This window comes from Canis lupus, chromosome 7 (genome assembly GCF_011100685.1).
Source record: "Canis lupus familiaris isolate Mischka breed German Shepherd chromosome 7, alternate assembly UU_Cfam_GSD_1.0, whole genome shotgun sequence".
In the NCBI taxonomy this organism is placed as follows: domain Eukaryota; kingdom Metazoa; phylum Chordata; class Mammalia; order Carnivora; family Canidae; genus Canis; species Canis lupus.
The window spans coordinates 55,221,526-55,242,047 of NC_049228.1; the positions used below are offsets into that span (position 1 = coordinate 55,221,526).

At 38.0% G+C, this 20,522-nt stretch overlaps 1 protein-coding gene across 32 annotated transcripts in view; it reads right to left on the reverse strand.

The window, feature by feature from the left end:
• The window catches only part of DTNA (dystrobrevin alpha), a 351,511-nt gene that overhangs the window by 179,252 nt on the left and 151,737 nt on the right, over nt 1-20,522 (reverse strand). For 31 of the 32 annotated variants that reach the window (XM_038543520.1, XM_038543523.1, XM_038543521.1 and 28 more), the window contains exon 2: nt 2,506-2,635. The gene's annotated coding sequence lies outside the window, so the exon portion shown is untranslated. Of the gene's footprint in view, nt 1-2,505; nt 2,636-19,044; nt 19,064-20,522 lie in introns of those variants that run through there. The other variant, XM_038543522.1, reaches the window with a different exon arrangement.

The following is a 20,522-nucleotide window of genomic DNA, read 5'->3' on the forward strand; positions in this document are numbered from 1 at the left end:
TAACCTCTGAGAAAAGATTGAAAGGGAAAATGTCTACATAAATAAATGAGAAAGAAATGAAAAAAGCAAAGTACTCGCATCTAAAATAACCAAGTGATTTTATGAAAAGCTATTTGAATATAGCAAGGAAGCCCTCAGTGGGATCATTGAGACAGTGGTGAATTGTTTACCTGCCCAGAAGAGACAGACACAAAGTGGCATCTGATCACTTAGCTTTCTAATAGAGCCCATATTTATTAAAGGAAATGTGAGCAGATCAGATCATAGGGCATCTTCAAGCAGCAAACAACTGTTACTGAAAGAGAGAGGTCAGATCCATAATCAGACAGATCTGAAGCTCCGGACTGAAATGTGAATGCAGAAATGGGAATGAGTCCCTATGAAGCAGTTCTTATCTGTACTCTGTGAAATGTATTTAAAAAGTAACAATCATATTTGGTACATATCTGAGACTTTAAAAAAGATTTTATTTATTCATTTTTGAGAGAGAGAGAGAAAGAAAGAGAGAGAATGGGCAGGGGGGAGGGGCAGAAGCAGACTCTGATGAGGAGAGAGCCGGATGCAGTGCTCCATCCTGGGACCCAGGGATCATGACCTGAGTCAAAGGCAGCCGCTTAACTGACTGAGCCGCCCAATGCCCCCATATCTGAGAATTTAAAAATCTTCCTATTAACTTGATATACAAAATAAGAATATGACAATGATTTTGTTAACAGCAACAAATTAATGCTAATGCTTCTACACACAGCTTAGAATATAGCCTTAAATATATTATATATATTAAATTTTTTCTGGTGTAGAAAAATCAAACTTTACATTTAACCTGAAATGCATATCCTGAGAATCATTCTCATAGGAAGACACAAGTAATCCCTGTTCACTTCTTTTTGTCTAATAGTTTTGGGAGAAATTAATGAAGGACTGTTTGGCCAATGAGAATGTAATCAAGAAAAGAGAAAACACCCTAAGTATTTAAAACAAATGGAATTTAATCTAGAGAAACAGTTGCAGGGATGATGGAAGAATTGAGAGTTAAGCAGGGGATCAACTCCGAGATCAACAGCAGCAGGAAGCCAAAGGCATGACCACCCACACATCTAACGGGAGAAAGGGAAGAGGTGATATTACTGGAGCTCAGAGTTCAAGGTTACTGATGGAAAGTGGGAACAATGAGGTGAGTCTTGGGGGCAGAGGTGGAAATATAGTCCAGAGGGGTCAGTCCCCATGGAACCAGTAGAGTAGGAGCAGAGCAAGGAACAGATAAGAAGGTAAACACTGGCACAGACCAGCAGAACTGGAAAATAGAGTTAAGTAAATATGCTTCTCATCTTCATTTTCTCCTCCAGAAAATGAAGGGCAAATTGAAAATGAAGGGCAATTTGCCCTAGAAAACTAGGGCAAATTGATTTACTGATATTTTTTAAGGGCTCTAAGTTTAGCGCCTGTAACTGTGTTCACCAAACATCTTGTAAATAGATGAAATCACCATTTTAGTTCCACATACAATCTCAATAAACCAAATTTACACACCCCAAAGATTATGAGGGAATGAGCATCTTCACTTTGAAGTTAATAAAAAGTATAAAGGAAGCATTGGCGTCTTCTGCATTAGATGTAGAAAGTGGTCAGTGCTGTGTCAGTTGCATTGTTTTATTCAGAATTGTGAACAGAGGTTTATTCTGATGGAAATCATCATTCTTCAAAGTAGATAATAAAACCACACTTTGAAAACTGGACTCAAGAGGAGGGGGGAAAGCCACACAATTTCCTGCACAAGACCACTCAATTTCCTCCATACCTTTCTATTCTGCTGAGGAATGACAATGGCATATTGCGAACGAACAGTAAAGCACCAATTTGCAGGCCTATGTCTTTTGTAGCATGGAAGGGTAATTATGGATGATGAGGTAAAAAATATTTATCCATTATGGCCAAGCAAAACAAAGCTTGATGTGTGTGAGCATATGTGTGTGCTTAATCATACATGGCAGTTTAAAAACTACACCTAACCTAAACCATGTCCTACTTTAAGCAGTATAAAATCTCGCCATGGGCAGCCTTTGAAATGTTAGCCTTGTGTGGCACACATAGACTTGTTAATGATTAAACTGTCATTACCACCATCAAATTTTCCTCCAGTTTATGCCATGAAAACATAGTTTTGTCTCATTCTGGCTTATTACTCTGATGCTAAATACTTTTATATATTTAAAAAATTAGATGACCTTTAGAATAGAATGAAGTACTATGGCATTTGCTTAATAGAAACGAGGAAGAATGTCAGGGTGTCTGTATGTCATACCTCATACTCCAGGTGATTTGACACAACAACAAAATCACAAAAGGCACGTAAAAACGAAGTCTTTCACTGTGTGGCACCCCCACTAGAAGTACAGAACATCGATAACATTTAACCCCATTTTCTTTTCATGCAAAGCAGAGAAGCACTTTGAAGAGGAAATAGGGCAAAGTCCATCTTAAATTCTTTGTTTTAGATACACTCACCTAAAATTCAATGAAGAAACAGCATGAACTTTCCAAAACCATCTATGTTCTCTTCTTTGAAATGGCAGTTGACTATGGCATTTAGAGGCTTCCCAAGCACTTCATCCAGGGATAGGTAAATTTTATTTATCTGCAATGAGAAAGTATACTTTTATTTAGCTAAGCAACTTACACTTACACGTTTATTACAGAAATAGGAAGCCAAAATGGGCAGATCGAGAACATATGGTATATTACAAATCCCCCCATATACTAATAATCCCTTTAGTTGAATTTCTAATATTCAACTAAAAGCCTTCATTTTCATTTACTATAAGAAATGTTTATAAAAATGGATGTTTGTGCCAGAAACCACTGTATGGGTGAGTATGGTGAGGCCCAGGCAGGTGAGGTGACTGTCCAAGATTAAGCACCTGGTTGGTAACAGACAGTGGCCTTGAACCTTGGGCTCCTGACATACCTCTTTATTTTTAGTTGATTAAAAACCCAGAAATGGGAAAATATGGAATCTCCTGTGTTTTCCAAGTAGGTAATTTTCTGGAATATTGTGTTACCATAATTTCTACCAAAGCCAAGGAAATTACAGCTGAGGTTAGAGTTAGGTTAGACCAGCATTTCCTCTAATGATTTAAGCCTGAGCAATCATAGGTAGATATCCTACAAGAGCAGACTACCCCAGAGACAACCTGACATTATTCAATGATTTGTATGATTTATGATGTTATGTAGTAATAACATAAATAATAAATAGTTTGTAAAATTGCCTGTTAATGTTTCTTAACAAAGCTGAATGATTTTCTAATCTTTTGCCTTCTGGGAAAACTCACAGATAAGAAGTGGAAGAGAGAGGTTCTAGTTGGCACTTTCCAGCAGATTCCCCAGTGGTGACCCAGGCATTCACTCACTATCTGCCATTGCTAGTCTTTCCTACCAATCTTTCTCATCCTTCCCTTGCCTCTTCCCCTCCTTACCAACACACAGACTGGATGTTACACCTTAAGGGCTGGAGAGCCTGTAGCAGCAGGGAGCTGAAGCTCGGGAAATCCCATGTTAAAGATGAAGGAAAACAATGGGAAGGGATCATAGAAAATAAAGGGGAGAAGGGGTCTGATGGCTGCAGGGGTAGAAAAGGAAGGTATGGGAGCCCAGCTCTACACCCCGGATGGGAGAAAGGTGCCATCTTGTCTCCAGCTCCACACCTCCACTTCCCCTGACCACTGACTTCTTCAACCCTGGTTATCGAAAAGAATTACAGTAACTATTTTAGCTCTCGTGGCTTCTGGCAACCTGTGATTTTAGGTTCCTAGGGAAAGTTCTATACAATAACTCCCTCTTGCTCTAAATCAAGTTTTTAGATATGTTCATTATTGTAGGAGATTTATTTCACAGGAGATAAAGACATTTTCACTACATAATTAACCCTTGTTCTGTGTCACCTTAGAACCCAGCTATCTTTCCCCATACTTAGATTCCAGGTACATACATGTATTTGGTATTCTTTGAATTAAATGTATTATTACAACAGTAGTACTTTCTTTTTTTTTAAAGATTTTTAAAAAATTTATTTATGAGAAACACACACACACACACACACACACACACAGAGAGAGAGAGAGAGAGAGAGGCAGAGACACAGGCAGAGGGAGAAGCAGGCTCCATGCAGGGAGCCCGACGTGAGACTCGATCCCGGGTCTCCAGGATCATGCCCTGGGCTGAAGGTGGCGCTAAACTGCTGAGCCACCCAGGCTGCCCACAACAGTAGTACTTTCAAACAATTTTTGTTTTCTTAAAGTACATGCTCCTTTTTTTTCTTTTCAAATTGAGAGTTCAGGTAAATTAGAGCTATGCATCTGGGAATAAGTTGTATCTTAAAAATATTCTCTCTTCCTCATGAATGCAGCTCTCTGAGCCCCCACATCAGGAAATAAAATGGAAATATTACACAATCTTATATATTTCTATATAAGACTATATAATGTATATTACACACATAGAGAAATTGACATCTAGCTGTATCTGCAATAGAGAGTCACTCAAGAAATCCTTTGGTTTTGGCTTGGGGACCTCTTAGGATCATGCTGCTGGTGTTTGCTCTTCTACCTGGCAATTTGGGGAAAAATGTTTTGCATTTTTGTCTTTTTTCTAGGTTCCTGGGTTACCTCAGACTGTAAGAGACAATGAGGGAGACGATGTTCAGATGGAGATGCTGTGTTAAAGTAACCCATGGGTTGGCTCAGGTTGCATGACTTGACTAGATCTATGACTTCAATAAAAGTTGCAACCTGAGTGATACCTTGATTGTAAGCTAGCTTCCATGTTTGCTATTCCTTCTCCACCAACAGTGGCCCTTATTCAGCTTGTATGTCACAGGCAGTGATCAAAAGCAGATGTCGAATCTGGAAGTAGCTCTCTCCCTACCCAGCCTGGATTCTCTGCCCTGTGACTACTCCAGAGTACACAGAGCTGAGTTTCTAGAATTCTTTCTACTCTGAGCCGCAGGGTGATAGTCTCCCAAAGTGCCACTGAATTAAAGGCATCCATCCTACTCTCTCCTCTTGCTGTAGCCCACTGGACACTGGCAAAGCAAAAGTCTCACATGAACTCTGAGTGGGAATAAAAAACAATACCTTCCTCTCTTCAAAGTCTTATTTAAATTCTACATCAGCTACAAAATTCTTGTTTGAATGACTTGTGACTAGAAATTAAAATTTAACATCATGAGATAAAATTAAATACTGTCTCTTTTTTTCCAGCTCCCTGAAAAGCTCCCAGCCACTGTCTGATTGGAGGTAGGAGTCAATATCTTACCACAAGAGAAAGGAATATTTTGGTCATTTGGGGTACTCTGTTTTAGATATGGTTGGGTAGATGTGGCAGGAGGCAGATTTTTTGCTTAATAAAATAAACTCCTCAAAACAGAGCACACAAAAATAGAATGGGTCACCTAAGAAAAGAGTAATTTTCAAACTAATGGTATCAATCTAACTGAGGCTCAATAATCACTTGTGGTGGTGGGATTTGGTCAAGGGCATGTATTCATTACACAAGGGTGGCATGAGTGGGCACTCCCAACTGAGATTAAATAGAAGCTAGCCTGATATTAGACTGGACTGGAGTTAATAATCACATTTTGTCCATAATTATGCCCTTACTGATCTTCCCACCTAAAATAGTACTCCTTTCTCATTCTCTACTGCTCATTCTGATATATTCTCCTACATGGCACTTCCATTATTTCTTTATTCATTCTTTGTCACTTCACATTAGAATATAAGCTCCACAAAGGCAGTAATTTTGTTCATTACTATATCCCTGCTGCTCAGAACACTGCCTGACACATAGTAGGCCTTCAGTACTATTTAATGCATGAATAATACATACAAATTTACATATCTCTTTTCTTATAAATATTTGATCCAATTTCCTCTTTCTTACTTCTATCAGTTTTCACCATGCTGGAAACAATTTCATCACAGTTGGAAGAATTCAAAGGTTGGGACATATGGGCGGCTCAGTAGTTGAGCGTCTGCTGTTGGCTCAGGTCATGATCCCGGGGTCCTGGGATCAAGTCCTATATCACGCTCCCCGCAGGGAGTCTGCTTCCCCTCTGCGTATGTTTCTGCCTCTCTCTCTCTCTCTCTCTCATGAATAAATAAATAAAATCTTAAAGAAAAAAGAATTCAAAGGCCTTTATTCACATTGAAAAAGTAAAGAACCCTAGTAAGTATTTTATCTACTTTCATAGTTACGTAGGAAAAAGATAGTCTACAAGTTCAAAGGCAGATTGAGGATGGTGCTCTCCAATATTTATTTGGTAGTCTTTTCTTTTTTAGTTATGTTTGGGAGACTACAGTGCTAGGAGTCTAACCTACTAGATATCAGAGGCTAGGATAGAGCCCACTTTCAGATCACTTTTAAGTCATAGGGGGTCTTCTGTAGTATGAGAAGCAGCTGCAGGTGATGATGACCATGGACTTATAGAGGGTGCTCCAGGGAAATGCAAAGATGGAGAGCCATACTGCATTCAGAAACATATGACACTTGGTCTTTTCTGGTGTTTGACATTGCCAGTTGGCTTAAATTGTAGGGGCCACTAAAAGTTTTTGGCAGAGAATGATGAAAGACTCTTGAGAAATAATATCTAGTTGTCCAAATAATTTCTCAACAACTGAAACAGGTTCTGTTTTGTTTCTGGGTGACTCTTTGTTGTCACATTCACAAATACTAGGTTCCCATGCCAGTGCTGAGGCTGAGCTTAGGGTTCTGGCCACCCCTCTTCTGCAGACACAGCATCAACCAGATCCTCAACAACAAAGAAGATGCTGTAAGGGGAAGGAAAACAATTCTGAAAGGTGCAGCATCTTCTGGTGTTGTAGAAAGAGGACTGAACTATGATCAGAAGTTGGGGTTTTATTTTTATCTCTATACTAACTATTGGGCAAGTCATTTACTGTTAACTGGGTTTCAGTGTTCTCATAGTAAACTGAGTATTGGTCTAGACCAATGGTGCTCAATCCCAGGGTGACCTTGGACCACCCCAGGACATTTGGTAATGTCTGGAGGTATCTTTGTTGTGGAGGGAAAGTAGATGCAACTGACATCTAGGAGGTAGAGGCCATGGATGCCACTGAACATCCTATAAAGTAAAGGACAGTCTCAACAACAACAAAATAATTATCCAGTCCAAATGATAGTAGTGCCATTTAGAACCATCCAGACCCTGGTCTAGATGGTTAAAGTCCCTCTCAGTTCCCAAGATCATTCTGTAAGTTTGTCACTGGTCCCATCCAGACCTCTGAAGTTGCCCCAGGTAAGCCTAATTCCCCTTCTGAAGCTTCCTTCAACTCTATAAACCACATTGAACTCCTTCCTACACCTCCCAGCTCTGTTCTTAGATGCCCTCCACCCCCAGACCTTGATGTTTCACACCAGCCTTTGAGTTCATTCCTTATAGCTCACATGACCATGTAAAACTGCCAGGGATTTTCTTATCTCTCTGTAAGAACATAAGCAGCCTGAGGCCAAGGGCTGTCTTGTTTATTTCCTCCTCATCTTTAACCTGTCATCTTTCATGATGAATAATTCTTTTTGTTAAATGTTTGTTTGAGGAAATGACTGGTGGTGTAACAATTAGCAAACAGGAAGCTCAGCATTATCTTACTTGGTTCCTACACGGGTTTGTGGTATACACTTACTCAGATCATATACTTACCAGCCTACGAATGTCAATGTGCCTTAGGAATCGGCACTAAGATGGATGTGGGATAGTGATCCTTGGACTAGTTTGAGAATCACCCCAAACACAATGATAGTAGGTCAGAGTCAGAGAGAACACTGTTGGGAAAGAGGCCTTTCTGGATGCTTTGTAGCTGGAGAGAGGATAGTGCTCAGGGACACTTGGGCACCCTCCCTATTCTAAGGATTTGTTCTTGTTGACACAAGAGTTCAGCTGGAGAACCAGTCAGGTCTTGGCTGTTTGTACATATTTCCTATTAAGGGCATAATAGAACGTTGCTTCAAGCTCTTAGGATAAAGAGGCTGTGGCACTGGGACAGTTTAGCTGTTCAGACCCAGTGTGGCTCCATCACAGAAGGGCAAGATCATGCAGCCTGGTGGACTCCTCCCACCAGGGATTCTAGGTCCCAAAGGAAACCCTATTGAGACTGGCTGCATTTGTCCCTATGAAGGTTTTAAGTCTGTCCAAATAAGGAAATTATCTAATTTCAGAGGGAGTCACATGCCTGTCATTTCCATCCCTCAGATTACAGCCTAATATGGCAGACACATGGGCTACCTTCACAATTTAAAAATGCACAGGTACCTATGCAGGGAAAGTAGAGTCCCTGCCATGCTGTTGCTTCTCAGTTACCTTCATTCTTATTCCCTGTAACATGTCAGAAGACCTCGAGAGAATGTTTGAGCAACTGTAAGACAGCAAGCAGCAGGGTGTTCAGTTTCCCTCCCAATATTTCACCACTAGACAAGGATAAAACATCATACTTCATCACTCAGGCTAGAGTAAGATACAGCAGAGAGAACCACAACATTTGGACAAAATAGCTGTCAGAAGGAATGGACATATACATTCAGCAGTGAATGCAGAATTTTTTACACTGTAAAGCCAGAGGCCTGCCAACATTCAGGAACTCTTAAGGAAAAACTATGGTGACTTGCCTGTCAACATCAGTTCAGCTGGCTATTCAGTCAACTGTTTTAAAGGTGCTCAGAAGGAAGAAGGTGGCTTATAAAGAATTTCTCAGTTTTGTTTTATGTGTGGATTTTTTTTCCAGAGGGAATGCCTTTGTGTTTCTTTCCATTATATCTTACTGTAAGGATAAGGCAGTTGTTTACCAGATATTTGGCTTTTAAAAAGACATCCCCTGCCCTGTATGTTTAATGACTTGCACTGCACCTGGCCTATGCTCCTCAAAGAGGGGTTCAATCATTAAGAACTCACTTGTGGGCCACAGATAATAAATAAGAATAAATAAGAAATATAAAAACGATTAGGGGATCCCTGGGTGGCGCAGCGGTTTAGCGCCTGCCTTTGGCCCAGAGCGCGATCCTGGAGACCCGGGATCGAATCCCACGTCAGGCTCCCGGGATGGAGCCTGCTTCTCCCTCTGCCTGTGCCTCTGCTTCTCTCTCTCTGTCTATCATAAATAAATAAATAAATCTTTAAAAAAAATAAAAACGATTAGCAATATGCTGGTATTTATGAACAAACAAGTTTGATAAAAATGGATCAAGAGATGAGGCTGGAAACTTACAAAATTATTTTGGTAATCAAAGTAACTTTCTTTTTAGGAAATGTGGAGAATATAGTACATTATGGAGAAAGTTAATGTCACCCACATTACACTTTCTGGAAGCAATCCCTGTAAAGAAGATTTTATACATTTACTTCCAATTTTATATATATATATATATATATATATATACATATATATATATATACACACACACACATATATGTATTTACATACACATATATACACACACATAATTTTTAATGAAATTGATGGATTATAAACTATAATTTTGTTTAAAGTTTTTTGTTTGTTTTACTTTTTGTATTCTATTATTAGTGATCTATACATATTCAGCATAAATACTCCCCCTACTTTAAAAAAAAGATTTATTTATTTAGGGGCACCTGGGTGGCTCAATTGGTTAAGTGTCTGCCTTTGGCTCAGGTCATGATCCTACAGTCCTGGGATCCAGCCCCACATTGGGCTCCCCACTCAGCAGGGAGAAGGAGAGAAAAAATCTCTAAGTAGACTCTGCACTGTGTGTGGAGCCCAACGTAGGGCTCAATCTCATGACCCTGAGATCCTGATCTGAGCCAAAATCAAGAGTCAGATACTTAATATGCTGGGCCAGCCGATACTTCCCCTTTTTTTGGCTATGAGATTATTTCATCAAGCTTACTAATTAAAGGATATGACATATATGAAGATATGGGACATCTGTAGTCACTAAATGATTCTTTAGTCTCTTCCAGCACTTGGACACACTCACATTCACACCAACCACATTTCTGCTACATTTCAGGGTAAGGCAGTAGATCATCCTAAGTAGTGCTTATTTTGTTATGGAAACCTCTGTTGCACAAAGCCCATGTTCCACAATATCAGATAAAGAGAAGTCATTTTCCAAGAATACAGGTTTAAAGAGAGTGATTATCTCATATTTTACCTTTTTAAAACCAATGAATGTCTTCTTTACTTAGACAAACAATCATTAAACTTAACTATCTCCAGTTTTCCTAGATGAAAACCTCATTTTATGAATTAAGTAGAACATGCAACTAAAACAGAGTATAGGCAACAAGCACTCCATAGTGATGACCTCATTAAACCTTTAAACTCTCCATGTTGAAATTAATTCCAAGTAGGGCATAAATATTAACATATTTTTTGCTGCCCAGGAAAAAAATATTTACCCAAGATCTGTCTTTTGTCTCTTGCATCACAGTGTACCTGCCAATTTGGTCAAAAGAGAATTAAATTGAACTTGGAGAGTTGAATCAAAATGTGCCAAAGATGAATTCAATTAATTTCTAAGAAGATAACTTTTAATTAGCCACATGCAGGTATAGATTCTACTGGAATCTTCCCAAGAATACGTGACCAACAGTGTCTCACTCAGATTTTGTGTTCCTTCATTTGTTAAAGCACTGCACAATTCTAAGAGACTAATGATACAATGTGATCTGATGTAAATGTGCCTGTTTGATTTTACCATGATGTTAAAGATCAAAACAAATAGAAAAGAAGGAAGGGAGGGAGGGAGGGAGGGAGGGAGGGAGGGAGGGAGGGAGGAAGGAAGGAAAGAAGGAAGGAAGGAAGGAAGGAAGGAAGGAAGGAAGGGAGAAAGAAAGAAAGAAGGAAAGAAGTTGTGAAACTGGATAGAAGGGGAAAAAAACCCAAAATTAAGGAAAGACTTTCTAGGACCTTAGTTACCTTAGTGACCTTAAAAAAGGAGGGCCTGGGTGGGGGCATCAATGTTTGTATGCAGAGTACCAAACCTCCCACAAATAGCCTGAATTAATTTTTTGTATTAAGCACATGGAATTCCACATTTTAAAAACATATCACTCTTTTCTAATATGCACAAAACCTAACAAAAAGCTCACCCTTATAAAACAATAGGTATGCAAATGCAGAGTTATTTGGATGCAATTCCAGTGACAAACTCACTGGCAGGAAAACTAGATTCTTATTTATTTATTTGCTTGTAATATTTCTTGTACATCTTGTTTCCCCAGAAACAAATATTTATGTGAATAATCTGGATGCGTCTTTCATAGACAAAGAAATACATTTTTTTTTCTGGAAATCATAAAGAGAGAGAAAGATCTGATTCTGGGAATGAATGTTCAGGCTTTGTCCTTCAGTGATTATTTCTTCCTTGACTGATGGCCTTGAATATGCCATATGCTTAGTGGCCACCTGAGGGCTACTGAGAACCTGACTCACTATTTTCATCTGACTTAGAAGGGATGAATAGCTTCTGTAAAAATGAAGATAAAAGATATAGCATTTAATTCGATATGAGTAAAGTGCCATGCCACTTTGAAGTGTAAAAAAAAAAAAAAAAGGATACTCCACATCACAGTTTCTCATTTTGTTTTGAAAACCCCAAGAGCTTTTGTTTATATGTGTTAGATCTATCAATATTTACCTATTGAAATTGACTTAATATTCATTTATTAAAAAAAAGAATATTCATTTATTGACTTAAAGATATTTATTTATAGGGGATCCCCGGGTGGTTCAGTGGTTTAGTGCCTGCCTTCAGCCCAGGGCATGATCCTGGAGTCCTGGGATCAAGTCCCGCATCAGGCTCCCTGCATGGAGCCTGCTTCTCCCTCTGCCGATGTCTCTGCCTCTCTCTCTCAGTCTGTGTCTCTCATGAATTAATAAATAAATATCTTTTTAAAAAAAGATATTTATTTATAACTTTATTTACATAACAATGATAAACCCATTAGATATAACAAGTAACACCTATTTTTAATAAGATAGTAATATTTTCCAAACAAAAAATATAGTGAGAAGTATGGCATGGTTTTATATTTCAGAAAATCTCTTTGATGTTTGGCTGAAAGAAGATAGCAGAAACCTGCCTCTGTATTTAACCTATGACAATAAGTTGTTTTGGTTGAAGAACATAAAGAAACTCCAAAATTACAGATACACAGCTTGCAAAAGTAGTATTTGATAGTTTTTCAGATGACTGTGGATATTTTTCTTTGATATGACACTGAAACTCAGCGAGCAGTTGTTTCTTAAAGGTGGGTTGCAGTGTGGAAACTGAGCCATATCAGTGAACCTTGCATAATTCATGACATTAACATTCATTATCTGTCTCAGAATTTGTACAGATTTTTTTACTCCTTTATGGTCTCATAGCATTGTCTATTTGGGAAGTATTGGCTCACTGAGTTATCCAGATCTTCCAAATGTTGATGCTTTTCATTTTCAATGACAAAAAGTCTTATTTGTTAATATCCCCATCAATCTCATCAGAAAAGGCTTTTAGGTATTGGGAAGCTGTCAAGCTCACAGTGGCAGGTGCAAGCTTTCCAAAATTCTAATTTTTACTTCAAAGTTTGAATTTTATCATTGTCAGAAAACACTGTTAGTTTTCTCTGAAGTGACAGGCTCACTTCATTCATTTTCAAGGAAAACATTGCCAAATGCCATGTCTGAATAACCATAGTTTGTCTGCCAGTTGTTCTTTCTTTTTTTTTTTTTTTTTTAATTTTTTTATTTATGATAGTCACAGAGAGAGAGAGAGAGAGGCAGAGGGAGAAGCAGGCTCCATGCACCGGGAGCCCGACGTGGGATTCGATCCTGGGTCTCCAGGATCGCGCCCTAGGCCAAAGGCAGGCGCCAAACCGCTGCGCCACCCAGGGATCCCCAGTTGTTCTTTCGAGTAAACAAGTTGTCCTATGAAAGAAGTGGCTAGTTCAGTTTGCACACCAAACAATTTTACTTGTAGGCAATCATTGTCTCTTAGAATATTTTGAGAACTTTATGCACACTTCCCACATCCTCAAACAGAATATTAAAAAGATGTGTACTTGAGTTTCAGGATTTAATTAGATTTTTGTTGTTGTTGCTAACATTTGCTTGCTTTGTTTTTTTACTGTAAATGCATGGCACTGAAGAATATAATTACTACCAGGACACGCTGGTACAACTGCCTTGGTTGTAATAAGGTTACAGTCAGTTTTACCCACCATTACTTCTACATCATCAGTGCAAATGTCCACAAGGTAAAAAAGAGCAAATAACACGTTAGAATTATTACTAAAGTAGTTTGACCTCAAGGGTTCCTTAAAGGTGTCTTGGGGACCTCACTCTGAGAACCATTGCCCTAGGAGGAAGGGAATATAGTAAGGAGGTTGAGTAAAGGCTCTGTGATTGTGGACAGACTGAATCTCTGTGATATTGGGCAAGTTGCATAACCACCAAGCCCCAAGTGCCACACTTCTAAAACAGGAATAATGGATTTTACCTCACAGGGTAATCCAAAGATTAAAGGAGATCACTTAGGACAGCACCGGACACATAGTAAATGCAATAGATATTGACTATGATTACTAATATTTATATTACCACTTAAAAATACTTTATTCATTTATTTGAGAGAAAGCATGAGCTGAGGGGCAGAGGGAGGGGGACAAGCGGACTCCCCGCTGAGCCTGATGTAGGGCTCCATCCCAAGACTCTGAGATTACTACCTGAGCTGAAGTCAGACACTTAATTGACTGATCCCCCCAGGCACCCCTATTACTACTTTTTTTAAGATCAAGAAGCAATGAAATGAGTAAATCAGAATATCTGCTGTACTTGCTGGAATTTGTTTATGCTATGCCAATCCAACTTTAATTCTAATTTCCTCTGTGGGTACAAACTGCATGCAGATATGTTTCTTTTTCCCTATATTGAGTGCAAAGATTTGTCCTTCATATACCGGTTTTGCAAATCCTTGTGTAGTTAGTCATAAGAGATATTTCTTGGTAGTTAGAGTCCGTGGTGATAAATGAGAGATGGTCTTTTGACTGAGACCCACGATCCACCAATCCCTTATCATATGTGGGAAGCAGATATTACCAATGCTTTACACTATGATCAGAAAGCTAGATCACAAGGTGTTAAAAAGACCCCTTTTGCCTAAGACTGAGACTAAACACTTGAGAAATCTTTCCTAGAATGTTTATACCCTTGCCCAAATCTCAGTCCTTTAGATTTTACCACTTTGTGGAGAAAACTGAATTCAAGGAAAATAGACACTAAAGAGAAAAGGGAACAAGTGGGTACTTGCTTCAACAAAGGGCAAGGAATGTGTGTATTTGTGTGTCTGTGCACACGCGCATGCGCGTGCATGAGTGCATACGTGTGCACAAGTGCATGTGGATCTTGTACTCTCACAAACAGTAATTTGGCAGAGACTGAGTACTGGAAAACTCTAAGCTCACAGCCCCATATAACTGATAGAAATGGGGAATAGTGGGTATAAGGCAAAGAGACCCAGGCACAGTGTGCCTGCATATTTTATCTCTATGTATATTTTTTACTACCTCAAAGAAATATGCTCTCTCTTACTTTCCTTGAAATTATAAGAGATTCACTTGGTCTATTTTTTTTTTTTTTTACCACTTTTGATAGTGACCTGAGTTAAAAAAAACCCCAAAGGGCAAAGCTGTTTACAACAAGAAGACAATGATGCAAGCTTATTTATACATGATATTTGGTTTCAGTGTTGGGAAAAATAAAAGAGTGGTAGTGATGGAGTTGAAATGAAGACTGTGTTCCCTATATAAGGACAGCACCTCCCTCTGGCTGTACCACGTAGAAGCATGGATCCACAATAGCTACAATGTCCTATTTTCACGTTCAGGATGGAAATCTGGATTTTTACATTAAATCTTCAAATTTATAAAATGTTGCCTCAAACTGGATAGGACAAACAAATAATGTTTGCAGGGTTTGCAAGCTGCCAAATTTTAGGTTTCTCCTAAGATACAATTATATTTCTCTTCCACCTCATGGGCCAATAAACTTGGCATTTGACTCACTCCATCACTACTCATTGAGGGTTCAGAGGTGGAAACAGAAGATAGAGAGGAGCCTTGATCTCCCTCCAGTGGTGAGAAAGTGCCAAAACAACTAGCTGAACACTATGCAGCTCACATGTGAAACTCGTTAAAATCAGCAAAGCTGACTCTGGCTATTCCGTGTGAGATGTGAATCATATAGTAATTTTAATGTTGGTGCAGATTAGACTGTATAGACATGAATATATGAGTCTAGTGTAAAGGATCACCTCACCCACTAGCCAGAGGAGAATCTGGCTAATTTGATCCCTGTTTTAAGTATTTAATAGTAGCGTAGTCCTTATTAATTAATGGAGAACATCTTATATCCCTTTGTTTAGAAACTTAACCTGAGGAGAACATTCTTAGGGTGGGTAATGGGATATATTTTGCAATTCTAAAAAAAATTAAATAGAATGTTAAATAGGTCAATAGTAAAGAGCTAATAAAGATTCTTGAGAAAGTTGTAAAACATATCCCACGACAGCCTTGTTTCATTTTGTTTCATTTGGATACCCATGTTGTTTTAGAACACCATTCCCAAGAATTATATGCCTGTAGTTCAAATGTCAGCTTTCAAGGATGATTCCCTCTGAAGACTCATTTCCTTGCTGTTTTGCCCTCCTTGACACACTCAGATAATTTAATGAACTGAAGTACAATTGCTTTTAGAAGCTCAATACTTCATTATACTTTTGTTTTAAAAACAGTTTTTGAGTTGAAAGTATGTCAGCAAAACCAACCAAAAGAATGTGGATGTTGTTACAAGGTCAGCTTTTCAGAAGCTGTAGGCAGGCGCTATTGGCATTCTGTCCAACAATCACCATGGGCAGCAGAGCCTTTCACAGGCAATGAGTCAGCAGCTCTGACAACACTAAATACGGTAACCCATTAATGTGCAAGATAATAGGCACACATGCTCCCTCAGAAAGCACTGGAGAGAGGAAATAGTTTATTTTTTATACTTCTGTAGAAGGAAGTTGGAATAGGTCATTAAAACTCAGATGTTAGTTTGTGTATGTGTTCATGTATGTGTGTCTGTGTTAGAATCTGGATTAAAATATTTATACATAGGGATTTCTTCCATAAAGGAAAACATATTCAGATAGAGAGTTGCAATATCAGAAGTGAGGCATTTCAAATGGGATATTGTTGACAAAGAGGGAGTCATGTTTTAGATCCGGGCTGTCCAGTCTAATAGCTACTGGCCACATGTGGCTATTTTAGTTGAAATGTGCCTAATCCAAATTGAGATATACTGTGAAATGTAAAACATACAATGGATTTTAAATACACAGTATGAGACGTGAATGAATCGTATCTTACCAGTATCCTTTTAATATTGATTATTGATTATGTTGAAATGATATTTTTGATAGATTAAGCAGAATACATTTGAATTAATTTCACCTGTTTTTATTTTTTAATGTGGTTACTAGAAAATTTTAAATTATGTATGTGGCTGGCATTATATTTCCATTGGCCAGTGCTGCTTCAGAAGAAATTTGATATCATCTCCTTCTAGTATCTCTCCTCTCTCTCTCTTTCTCTTTTTCTTTCTTTCTTTCATACACACACACACACACACACACACACACAGACACACACGAAGGAAGAAAAAGGGGGGCCACAGTAGTGAGCCATTTGAAAAACATAGTCTTTATAATTGCATTGATGGTGCTGATATTGAAGATCCCAGTGCTCTATGCTGAAGAATGGGTACAAAATAGGCCTTTAGCACCAAAAGACATCTTACCCTGAATTGCCAATCGACCTCCACTTTGGGTCTAAGGGCATTTGTTGTAGTTCATTTAAGTCTGGCCTCCTTAATAAGAATGAAAGGGCACTGCTGAATATGTGAGAAATGTCTTTCTTTTACCACTCTTAAGAACAAAATGAGCTCTGTAGAAATGAATTGATGTTGCTTCCTGAACTTTTAATGTTTTAGACTTGGATACTCTCAAGAATGGTTTGACTGTGATGGTCAAAATTGTACTGTACCACATGGAGCTAAAACTTTTATTTAATAAGAATTTTGATAAAAGCGAAATCTAGACTCTAATTTGGCTACTTAAATTAGACAGTGAAAAATTGTACTATCTATATTTGTCTGGATGTGGTTCCTGTGTTTTTGAGTATGGTTTGTCTCCGTTCATAGTTATTCCCGAATTCTGGCAGTATTGAGAGGTTCCTAGCAGCCTTTCTCCTGTACCTGCTTCTCTATTCTATTCTTTCCTGCTTCAGAATCCATTCCATCACCTGGCTTAGTTCATCTTTTCTTAGCCTCAACTCCTTGGAGGACTTTGGAGTCCTGGCATTAACAGATGCTAATTTGGGGTACCATACTCACCTATGTCTTATCCTTAAATTTTTCTTTTTATCCATTTTAACTATTAACTTGAATTTTTATGAACACAGCTGGAAAACAAACAGCTGAGCAGAGATTTCATTAATGGTGTCTAGACCATTCTGAATGATTGCCCATAAATGGTGTATTCTGGCAATAAAAAGGTGTTCCTGGCTCCTGAGCTGGTTGGAAGAAAAGGTGAGGTCCCTTAAATGTTTCTTCATTAGAGCTCTGCAATGTCTTTCCTCCTTCTCAAATAAATAACCTTAATCTTGTTCTTCAAATTCAGATATTCAGGTCTCTGCGGGGAGACTTCTATTAGAAAGTGGCTCATCATTCTCCCCTCAAATCTCTTTCTTGTATTCTTCCTTTTCTTTTTTTTTTTTTTTTGTATTCTTCCTTTTCTAAATGGATATATGTGAAATTGAGTGTATTCATTTAAAGTCATGGAACTATTTAAAGAAAAATAAACAGGTTTGCATTTAATCATCTTTCATATATATGATTTCTCATTTAAAAAAGAATGAGCGATCCATTGAGTGTTACAATGTGAACATTTTCATAAGGGATGAAAACTAGAAAAACACTTTTACCATTCTTTGAGGTAATTTTTTTTAATCTTTTCAGTTTGGACAGTGACAGGAAATTGATTTATACCACATTTTGCTTCTTGACAAATTTATTTTTTTTTTATTTTAAATTCTTGACAAGTGTTTCTGAGCAATAAAAAAGTGCCTATATTTGGGAAATATATGAAAGCAAGAAAAGTGTAGGTAAGCTAGAACAGGCTTACAGCATTTGCAGAATAGCACTCTTATATTATCTGATTCCAATGGTTGGGACTAAAAAGATGTTGAATAAGAATATGCAAATATGAAAGATGACATAAAATAGACTGACTTAATGACACTCAAATTTTAGATGACTGCATTGCAGTACTGAACAAAACATTTCAACAGCTGGAAATCAGTTTTTCTCTTCTCTTTATTTTAGATTTTATTACTAAGAAATATAGAAATAAGGAATCCTATATTTCTTTTTTTTACAGTGTTTTAATTTCTTTATTTTTTTTAATTTATTTTTTATTGGTGTTCAATTTACCAACATACAGAATAACCCCCAGTGCCCGTCACCCATTCACTCCCACGCCCCGCCCTCCTCCCCTTCCACCACCCCTAGTTCGTTTCCCAGTTAGCAGTCTTTACGTTCTGTCTCCCTTTCTGATATTTCCCACACATTTCTTCTCCCCTCCCTTATATTCCCTTTCACTATTATTTATAGTCCCCAAATGAATGAGAACATATAATGTTTGTCCTTCTCCGACTGACCCACTTCACTCAGCATAACACCCTCCAACTCCATCCACGTTGAAGTAATCCTATATATTCCAAGAATTTATGGGTTATTAATGAAACTTCTTCAGAGAAATCAAAGGAAGACACACACACACACACACACACACACACACGCGTGCGCACGCTACTGAAGGCCCTCATGTCTGTAAAGTGTGATTTGGGGGAATCTGACAGGCTTGAGAGACTTCAATATAAGAGTAAAAAGCACCTTTGGATTGCTCTCTCACCTGGAAGTTTAGGAAGAAAAGGGGTTAGGGGCAACTAGCAGTTCATCTCAAGTCCTTTTAGCACCCCATCCCATTTAACTGAAAAAAAAAATGACACAATTGTTAGACATTTAAAGTGAAAGGAGCCTCCAAACATGATTTTTAGCAGGACAATGTGCAGATATAAAAATCCAAACTATACAGTCTTTACTGGTTTCACTAAGATAAATTGTATTAACGAATGAATGGCTTACTTCACCTTTTCTAGGATTTATACCACATTTTGCTTCTTGACAAATTTATTTTTTTTTATTTTAAATTCTTGACAAGTGTTTCTGAGCAATAAAAAAGTGCCTATATTTGGGAAATATATGAAAGCAAGAAAAGTGTAGGTAAGCTAGAACAGGATTGACAACAACAACAACTAGGATTGACAGTCTGCTTACTACTGGTGCTCTGCAACACTAAAACTGAAAATAAAATCATGGCTGAGGTATGTCTAATGAAAGAAATAAGAGGAACTTGTAACTAAAACTTCATAAAAGGAACTTATAAACTGTGTTAAAATTCAATAGTGAGATAAGCTGTCCTATAATGGGATTTCCCAAACCACAGAATTACTGCCAAGAACATAAATCCATTCCCAAAACTCAATTCTTTTATCTACAGTAAGAGAACTAGTGGCAATTAAGTACTACTCTGCATGTGTGTATAAACACACATGTATGTGTGTACATGTATATATGTGTAATACCTCTCTCATAGTTGATAGGTTTGAGAGTGAGTTAGAAGGATGACTTAATTTCTCTGGGTGTATGAATATTGACTTTTTCTTCAAAGAGTCTGTCCTACTCCATAGCAAAACTGTGAGGCTCCTGGAATGACCGGGCCATTCACACTTCAACAAAACGAGTTTTATTGTACTCAAATGCATCAAGTTCTTTGATTAGAATAACATTTGGGCAATCTAGCTTCTAAGAAAATGTATCTATCATTAATTTTTAATAGTAAACTTAAGTACTTATAGAAAAGAGAATATAATTTAACCTGGGTAGTGACCCTTTGGATATTTTTTGATATTAGTGCCTATAAATTTTCTGTGATAAAAAGTGAGAACACGTAAGGAAATTGACTGCTGAATGGGCCAAGGGTACAACAGTATGCTAATATACCTAAGAGATCTTCCTTCTTATTTAATAATAGTTAACAAAGATGAACATAATGCTCAAAAACACTTGTCTGCATAGCTATGCCTTTAACCATGCTGGCCTTTACCAGATAAAGTTAAGCCAGTAGGATTCTGAGCATCTTCAAGCAGGGAAATGGTGGTGTGAAGGAGGGGAGAAGAGGTGCTGGTGGGTGGGAATGACTTGCATTTTGATAGGGTGATGTTCGTGTTCCTTTCACTCCAAAGTAACACCAATTGCATAGGAGAGAAGGAGGTAATGATTTCCAATAATCGACCCAGAAAAGACTGAGGGCAGAGTGAAGACCACCTC